This window comes from Neovison vison, chromosome 6 (assembly GCF_020171115.1).
Source record: "Neovison vison isolate M4711 chromosome 6, ASM_NN_V1, whole genome shotgun sequence".
NCBI lineage: Eukaryota > Metazoa > Chordata > Mammalia > Carnivora > Mustelidae > Neogale > Neogale vison.
Genome location: NC_058096.1, coordinates 149,276,570 through 149,286,604, shown reverse-complemented (window position 1 = coordinate 149,286,604; position 10,035 = coordinate 149,276,570). Strand labels below are relative to the sequence as shown.

The 10,035-nt window shown below is 38.3% G+C and overlaps 1 pseudogene; it reads left to right on the top strand.

Annotated features, from left to right (window-relative positions):
• Positions 1–6,160: 6,160 nt before the first annotated feature.
• LOC122910576 lies at positions 6,161–6,430 on the top strand (annotated as a pseudogene).
• The last annotated feature ends 3,605 nt before the right edge of the window (positions 6,431–10,035 follow it).

Genomic DNA, 10,035 nt, shown 5'->3' with positions numbered 1-10,035 from the left:
AAATGAGAACTCTTGTGTAATGTCAGAGGGAATGTAAGTTGATGCAGCCACTATGGAAAACAATATGAAGGTTCTTTAGAAAATTAAAAATAGAACTACCACATGATCCAAAAATCCTACTTTGGTGTATATATCCAAAGGAAATAAAATCATTATCTCAAAGAGATATCTGTACTACCATGTTGTTGCTTTTTTTAAACATATTTTCTTTTTTTTTAAAGATTGTATTTATTTATTTGACAGAGATCACAAGTAGGCAGAGAGGCAGGCAGAGAGAGAGAGGAGGAAGCAGGCTCCCTGCTGAGCAGAAAGCCTGATGCAGGGCTCGATCCCAGAACCCTGACACCATGACCTGAGCCAAAGGCAGAGGCTTTAACCCACTGAGCCACCCAGGCGTCCCTGTACTCCCATGTTTATTTCAGCATTATTCACAGCAGTCAAGATATGGAAACAATCTGGGGCGCCTGGGTGGCTCGGTGGGTTAAGCTGCTGCCTTCGGCTCGGGTCATGATCTCAGGGTCCTGGGATCGAGTCCCACATGGGGCTCTCTGCTCAGCGGGAAGCCTGCTTCCCTCTCTCTCTCTCTCTGCCTGCCTGTCTGTCTACTTGTAATCTCTCTCTGTCAAATAAATAAATAAATAAAAAGATATGGAAACAATCTAAGTGTCCATCCATAGATAAATCAATAAAAAAGATATAGTGAATATAGTTAATAATGTATTGCGTACTTAAACTTTGCTAAGAGAATAGATCTCAAGTGTTCTCACCACACACACACACACACACACAAATAGTAACTATGCAAAGTGCCCAATGTATTAATTAGTTTAATTGCAGCAATCATTTCACAATGTATACATATATCAAAACATCACACTGTACACCCTAAATATAAACAATTCTGTCAATCATACCTCACTGAAACTAAAAGAAATGAAAAAGATCAAAAGCAAATTCTAATAAATTCGAAAACAGAAGAAAAAAACAGAAACAATGTGCTAAGTGAAAGAAGTCAGATGCAAAAAACTACATATTGTATATGATTCCTTTTTTATATGTGACTATAGTTCACACACAATGTTACATAGTTTTAGATGTACAACATAGTGATTCAACATCATAGACTTACCACAAGTGCAGCTACCATCTGTCACCACACAATAGTATTACAAAACCATCGACTATATTCCCTGTGCTGTACCTTTTTATTCCTGTGATTAATTCATTTCATAATTGGAAGCCTGTATCTCTCATTCCCCTTCACCCATTCTGCCCATCCCTTTCCCCCGGAAACCACCAGTTTGTTCTGTGCTTTTATAGGTCTGATTCCGCTTTATGTTTGCATGTTTATTCACTTGTTTTGTTTATTAGAATCACATGTAAATGAAATTATATGGTATCAGCCATAGCAACACTTTTCTAGATATGTCTTCTAAGGCAAGGGCAACAAAAGCAAAAATAAATTATTAGGATTACATCAAAACAGAAAACTTTTGAATACCAAAGGATATAGTCAATTTTTAAAAAGGCAACCTATTGTATGAGAGAAGCTACTTACAAATGATATATCAAATAAGGATTCAGTATCCAAAATATATATAGAACTTTATATAACTCAACATCAAAAAAAGCAAATAACCCAACTAAAAAATGGTCAGAGGAACCAAAGAGACAATTTGCCAAGGAAGAAACACAGATTGCCAACACACATGAAAAGATTCTCAGCATAACTAGTCATCAGAGAGATACAAATCAAAACCACAATGAGATATCACCTTATACCAGCCAGAACAGCTAGTATCAAAAAGATAAGAAATAACAAGTGTTGGTGAGGATATGGAGAATAAGAAACCCCCATGCGTCTGTGGGAATGTAAATTGGTGTAGCCATTGTGGAAAACAGTATGGAGTTTCCTTGAATAATTAAAAATAGAAATGTCATATGGTTCAGTAATTCTACCACTGGGTATTTATCCAGAGAAAGTAAAAACACTACTTCTAAAGCTTATATACACCCATGTTTATTGGATCATTATTTGTAATAGCCAAGATATGAAAATAACCTAAGTGTCTATCAATACTTGAATGGATAAAGATGACAGATGACAGATAGATGGGTAGATAGATTAGGGGTGCTTGGGTGGCTCAGTGGGTTAAAGCCTCTGCCTTTGGCTCTGGTCATGATCTGAGGGTCCTGGGATTGAGCCCCACATCGGGCTCTCTGCTCAGCGGGGAGCCTGCTTCTCCCTCTCTCTTTGCCTGCCTCTCTGCCTACTTGTCATCTTTGTCTGTCAAATAAATAAATAAAATCTTTTTTTAAAAAAAGATAGATTAGATAGGTAGATACAAAATTATATATATATATATATGCATATAGAGAGAGAGAGAAAAAAAATTATTAAACAGCCATAAAAAAGAATGATACCCTGCCATTGGTAAAATCATGGATGACTCTAAAGGGTATTATGCTAAGTGAAGTAAGTAAGAGAAAGATATATGATTCCATTTTTAAGAAATGTTCAGAAAATACAAATTTATAGAGACAAGAAGCAGATTGGTAGTTGTCTAGAGCTAGGAGTGGTCACAAAGATTGACTACAAATGAGCTTAACAGAATTTCCTGGAGTGATAGAAATGTTCCAAATTGGTACTATAATGATGATTGTGTAATTCTATAAATTTACTTAAAAAAAGTTCAGTTGTACACTTCTAAATGCTGGCTTTTATTGTATATAAATATGTTTTGTGAAAAATAGGGAGAAAATCATGTGACTCCAGATCAGTTTTTTTTCTTAAAGATGGACTGTGAAGGATGTGGAATTTGTTCATATCCACCGACAAAATTAATTTAAATGATCAGGAGCATGTCTTTAATATACTGGAAAAATGATTAGCCACTGTAGTAAGGCAGAATGCTTACTGCTCACTATGCTGATATTGGCACATAAGCTTAGGTTGTCCACGCTTACCATCATGTCTTTGGACAAACCAGGTATAACACTTGTCCACCTATTCCAAACAATGTCTATTTTTCTTCTTCTTACCAGTAGAATAAGGCAAATTAGCATTCATTCCTGAGGTCACCCTCTTATGAAGGTCACAGTCAGTGATATCACTGTAATATATCATATATAGTAACTTGCTGAAAATTACCGAGTTTTCTAAGTAATTTTGGGACTTGCACTCAAGACTAGGATAACTGCACAAGTTCTTTCCCTTGAAACCCCAGAGCAATTTCTCACATATTCCTCTCCAGAATTATTAGAATATTTCCTTTTTGTTGCACTCAGATGAGCTCTTTCTTCATGAAATATACTACAGATGATTTTGAAATGCATGGTGAAGGATGCCTCCCCACTTCTTCCTATACCCTCCTCTTTCCCGTTTCTTCCCCCCTGCTCCTATGGAACAATGTAAGACCTATTAGGACTATTTTTTCTCCTCGAAGTCTTCAAGCACTTTTTAAAAACTTCATTTTCTATTCTCGTTTTCTTTTCAGGATCCATTTATCAAGAGTTTAATAATGAGGTATGCCCACTCTGATGCCCTAACATCACATGTACTGCACACTCAGAGGTAAGTCTGTGGGGCCAGCAAAGTGGAAAGCCCTGCAGATTGACTCCGGAGTCATTCAGCTCAGCTCCAGCTCTGAATGTCATCATGATCGGACTGGGAAAACAAGATGCACATCTAAGAAACCACAGAGAATCCAGTTACTCAACTGAATTGCCAGAGAATAGAAAATGATCAGTGTCTTAAATGGTTTCTTGGAAAATAGAACTAGAGACAAAGTTCTGAGTGCAGGGAGTTTATCTGAACAACAATCCCAGGAAGTACCCAACATAAATCAGAAAGTATGAGTAATGGAAAGGCGCTATCAAAGCTGACCACTGAGGGCAACTGACATGCTCTCTCCTGCTTGAGAACTCAGGAAGACATCACAAAACATACCAGCTGTCTCACTCAGCACTCATCCATCTTTGGCTGAGGAAGGGGGGAGGTGTTAATTCCCCAGCACTTTCAGCCTACCTTGCACAGGGGCGGGAAGAAGCCCTCAGGTCGAGGACTGCCTGTGATTGCGGTAGGATGCCATCTGCAGGAACTGGAAAGGTGAATGTCAGGGAGATACAAGCAGAGCCAACACTGCTACAGTCGGTAAAGACTTTGTGAGGGATGGCATTTCAGATTCCTTAAACAATGCACTGTGAACTGGTGGAGAAAAATAGCCTGAGTGAGAAGAGGGAAGAGGGAACTGGGAGAGGGTGACAGCAAGAATCCCAGGCAACTGCCTTTTTACAAATAGTCTGTTATTTAAAGGGGGGGTCAAGGCGGGTGGACAGCACTTTTATCTTTGAATCTTTGTATTTGAAAGAATTAGTCATCTCCTAGTACACAGATCAGATGAAACTCACACCAGAAAATGAACAGTTCTTGGTTCAGAAAGAAAGCAACTTGGGAAAGAAAAATCCTAAATAAAATTCATGCCTTAAGAAGTAAACACTTGAGCAAAGCCCAATACTTAAATCTTTATTACATAACAAAGGAATGGACAATATTAGCTTTTAAGTCAAGTCAAAGGCCTATGAAGTACAAATGTTCCTCAGCTTAGGATGGGGTTACATCTCAATAAACACATAAGTTGAAAATACCGCAAGCTGAAAATACAGGTAACACACCTGACCTCCAGAACATCAGAGTTTAGCCTAACCTGCTCAAACACACTCAGAAGACTTAACTAAGCCCACAGTTGGGCAAAACCATCCAAAACAAAGTCTATTTGACAATAAAGTGTCAAATAGCTCATGTAATTGGTTGAAGACTGTACTGAAAGTGAAAACCAAAATGGCCGCATGGGCACAGAGTGCTTGTCGGTGTCTCGGTTGTTTCTCCTCCTGACTGTAGGCTGACCAGCTGCTGTGACTGACATTGCCCAGGAGCACAAGAGAGAACAAATTATATCAAGTCAGCCCGGGAAAAGATCAAAATTCAAAATCTGAAGTATGGTTTCTACTAAAAGCCTATTGCTTTCACACCGTCATAAAGTTGAAAAATCATAACTAAGGGACCATCTGTACAAAGTAGATAAAGCTTAATCCAAGATTACATTTTCAGAATGTCTCAGACAGTGCCCTTCAAAGGGGCTTGTATATAACATGTCTTCAAAACCACAGATGCCAGAGCCAAATACCCAAATATTTGGATTTAGAATCTCCTGGGGGCAAATCTCCACTACTTGCATTTTTAAGTTCCGTGGATAAGCCTAATAAGCACCCCGGGCCATGAACCACTGGTGGAGAATAGAATGAACTATGAGTCCTGTATTTATGAAATTGGACTGTGGGGGATGCTTGGGGGGAATGGGAGAGACTGGGAGAGCAACGAGAAATTACCTCTGGCCTGTAAATAAAATGGTATAGAGGGAAAAAGAAAAGAAGATGACAATACTAAAGGAAAAGAAGGCACTGACCCCACGTGTATGATGCAGTTAACATGCATCCTTCTAGTTCTGTACAGCAGGTCTAGCTCCCATGAGCCTAAATAATTAGGTGAGAAATGCCCCATAGAGTCTAAGGAAGTGGGATCCATTCACAGTGTTTAAAAAAAAAAAGCAGGTCAAAGTTAAGGAAGACTTAATGGAAAAACTTCCCATTTCTTTAACCACCCTAAGTAAAGCAAATATAATCAGAAAGCAACAGTTTTGTGGCATGCAGGAAGGAGAAAGAGAATTTATCAGTTTCATGCACCAACCACTGACTGAGTGTGGAATATTGAAAGCTTTTTGATTAAATTTATTAATATAATTCTGTGCCAGTAGTATGCATAAGAAACGTGTTTAGGGAAAGAGCAGCACTTGATTTAGTGGGTTCCAGCTATAAAGCATACTAAATAAAGAGGATTTATAAAAATCCTAATCCTTCAGACTGACATGCTACGCAGTGGCAATATTTATGTGCTCCAGGTATATACACAGTAATTGTATGGGAAATTATAATCTAGATGCTTCCTGCTCCAGATTAAAAAACATCAGAACACAAGAAACATCTTGTAATGAAAGTGTAAAATGATTTTAGTTTAGTTGCACACAAGTTCCAAGGTATTAAACACCAAAATGGATGAAACTGTGTATTGTGCTCACTGGGCTCAGACCTAGCTCACAGCGACATGACTAACCACACCAAGAAGATCAGAATTGTGGGTAAATATGGAACCCATTATGGTGCCTCCCTCAGGAAAATGGTGAAGAAGGTTGACATAAGCCTGTACACCAATTACACTTGCTCCTCCTGTGGCAAAACCAAGAAGGAAAAGATGAGCTGTGGGGATCAGGCATTGTGGTTCCTGTATAAAAACTGTAGCTATTGGACAGACAAGACCATTTCTGCAATCCCAGTAAAGTTGGTCATCAGAAGACTGAAGGAGTTGAAAGACTAGTAGAAGCTCCACCATTTGAAACATTGCTGGCCTATAGTAAATGGGTTAATTAGGCAACAACAACGAAAAAAGGTATATTATGAAAAGTCCCACAATTGTCTCTCTAGAATCTTGCAAGCAGATGGTGAATATTTCCCAGCCTTATGAATGAATCTCTATATGTTGAGTAATAAAAAATAGAAAAGGGTTTCCAATCATATGCAAGTATTTATTGAACCTAAATGTTAGTATTGTACTAGGTGTTTGGGGGAAAATAAAAATAACAAAACACTTGACCCTGTCCTCAAGATCTTATATTCTAGTAAACAAGATGAGAGCAATACATCCCATCCAACAATAGCAAGTGAAAACAAATTGTGTTGTGTTTCTTCCATTCTAAGATATTGCTAATTATAGATCACATCCATTTCTTGGATAACAGATTCTTAAAGAAACATATTTATGTCTACAATAATTGTGAGCTATATCTTAATTCCAAAAACATTAAATTGTGAAAAACATGTATGTTTTATAATGATGGAAATATGACAGAAATGTTGTAATTAAGAAATACATCATGTAATACAGGCTATGATTTTAACACAAAGAAAAATCAAAATGAGGGAAAAGGTCATGTGCCTTTCTGTATCTTGTTCACATTTAATACTGTCCACCTCTGCACTGTTTGTTCTGTGGAACTTTACTTATCGTTTTATGAAACACTGTCTCCTCAGACTATAAGCCTCCAAGGACAGTCATGGTGTTTCATACTGGTGTTTTTCAAACTTTGCTGCAAATTAGACTCACCTGCAAAGATTCAAAAATCAAAATGCACAGGACATATTTTTTTAAAAGACTTTATTTATTTATTTGACAGAGATCACAGGTAGGCAGAGAGGCAGGCAGAGAGAGAGGAGGAAGCAGGCTCCCTACTGAGCAGAGATCCCGATGTGGGGCTCGATTCCAGGACCCTCGGATCATGACCTGAGCCAAAGGCAGAGGCTTTAACCCACTGAGCCACCCAGGTGCCCCCACAGGACACATTCTAACTAAACCAGATTGCAGGAGCTTGGGATAGGGGCATGGGCCTCCAAATTGTATAAGCTTCCTGGACCATTCAAAGATGAAATCAAGGTTGACACCCATCATTTTATACCTTTTTTTTTAAATCACCAATATCTAACAACATTTTTTTTCAAGTAATGTTTATTATCAGTTATATTTTTTGAAGGAACTGGATGGAGTTTTAATCATCTTGTCTCTCATCCATAAACACACATATGCAACAACATGCATGAATTTCATAACAATGTTGAGTGGGAAAACTTCAGAAACAAAAGAAAATATACAGTATGATTCTATTCTTATAAAGTTCAAAATAGGTTAAAGAAACCAATGATGTGATAAGTCAGTTCTCTTGAAAATGGGTACTGACTAGAGAGGCCATGAAATTTGGGAGTGCTCCAACATCCTGCTTCTTGATCTGATAAATGTGTTCATGTTGTCAGAATTCATTAAGCCATTCAATTATGAGCTTTCAAATGTATGTTACACTTCGGTTTAAAAATTTCATTAAAATATCAAATGAAGCCAGTTTAGAAGCTGGCTTTGAACTTCTCAGTAAAGATGATGACCTGATCTAAATCACTTGGGCTCCATCTCTAATATGAACAAGTTGAACAACAAACAATAGAACCTGACCTCCCTCAAAAAATTCATCAGCAGAAATCAATTAGAAAACACCATGATGGAATGGCACAAAATTCAAAAGTAGAAATAGCTACAAGCTGAATTTGGAGAATGATTGGTGTAGGCATCCCCAAAGGGTGGTATGTATATTTAATAGAATTATCAGGAGAATAAAGCCTAGTTTTCCAATAAATGGTTCTTCCCATCTCCCAACCCCCAAAATCTCAAGTCATAAAAAAGTGGTTGAGACATGATATAAGAGTCTAAATTCTAGTTCAGGAAAAATAAGTGTGTGTGATCCAAAAAAAAAAAGTCAACAAGAATTCATAACTAAATGAAGAGTAATTCTGGTTATGGTTCCACACACTAAATAGGAGATAGATGAATCATCATGAAAAGCATATTAACAGACCTGAGATAAATAAAAGTCAGAGGAAAGAAAGTACAAAGAAATAGGGAGAATGAGTAGTTGGAAAGAGAGAGGAACGAAAAGGGAAGGGGATCAAGAGGAAGTAAATGGAAGGAAGGAGAGAAGTAGGAAGGGAAGGGAGGAGAGAAGAAGAAGGAGGAGAAAAGGAGGGACAGAGGAAAAAAAAAGGTATCAACTCCAAGTCCAGAGTCTCTAGTTGATGCATGATTTCCAGATGTGGCACCTCTTCTTGATCCAGACCCCAGGTAGTAAAAGGACAAGTTATCCGCACTACCACACATCAAATAGACAGAAATTAAACAGTAATGACCAAACTGCAATAAACAGTTCATTCAGAAATAAACCCGTTCATTTACAAAGAGGAAGAATGGGAGCACACAGTAGTCCCTGCTCCATTGTGAGCCTGAAATCCAGCCAGGAAAATGCTGTGAGGGGCCAAGACTTGGGGGTGGGGAATATTCCTTCATCTGGCTCTGATTCTGTAACCTCTGAAGAGCTCGCCTGTCTACTGTTCTCCAAGGATCTTGCCTCTAGCCTCGAAAAGCATCATCCTTTTCAACTAAACTTGTTACATCTGAAGAAGGCTTCAAAATAACAACAGAGGTGGGGCGCCTGGGTGGCTCAGTGGGTTAAGCCTCTCTTCGGCTCAGGGATCATAACCTGAGCGGGGAACCTGCTTCTCTCTTCTCTCTCTCTCTCTCTCTCTGCCTGCTGCTCTGCAGTGGGGGGGGGGGTGTTGCCTACTTATGATCTCTCTCTGTCAAATTAATAAATAAAATCCAAAAAAAAAAAAAAACTGAGGCAAAAGAGTCAAGGCATTTGAGCAGTACAACCAAATAGGTTGGGCAACCTCTACAAAACAGACATAGACACAGCTTAGTCAAATATCCTTAAGAAGATTCATTAAGCTGAAGTGGAAAGTTGGTGCAGAGTAATGCAAAAGAAGGATTTAAGAAATCCTTTGATTTGTCTCCCAGTGTCTACAGAATGAAGTCCTAACTCTTAGCCTAATAGCTATGACCCTTCATAAACCAGCACCAACGTGGTTTTCCAGTCTTATTTTCCTTGATTTATTTTTGATGCTACAGAATCAAAATAATAACATGGTAAATTATTCATAATTAGTAAGCTATTAAGAATGTCCTCTCCAAATTAAGCATGCCTATTTCCTGAGACCTTAGTAACAATACTAAATAATAAAGAGTCCTTAGAACATTTCTGCACTCTGGGAATTTCTGCACATAAATGACATTAAGAATCTGATGAAAAACCATGGAGGGTTTTGTGCTCCAGACTCTGCCAGGTAATGTCCCATGTCCGGAGTCTCTGAGAAGGATGAACTGCTTCATAGCTCTTTAGCAGTGGTTCTCAAAATGTGTAATGTTGCCCCCTCAGAGAAATTTATTTGTCTGCAGACATTTTCTGTTGTCCCAAATCAGAGGAGGGGAGGGAGAAGGAAAAGGGGCTACTCATCTAGCAGACAGAGGCCAGAGATCCTGCTAAACAT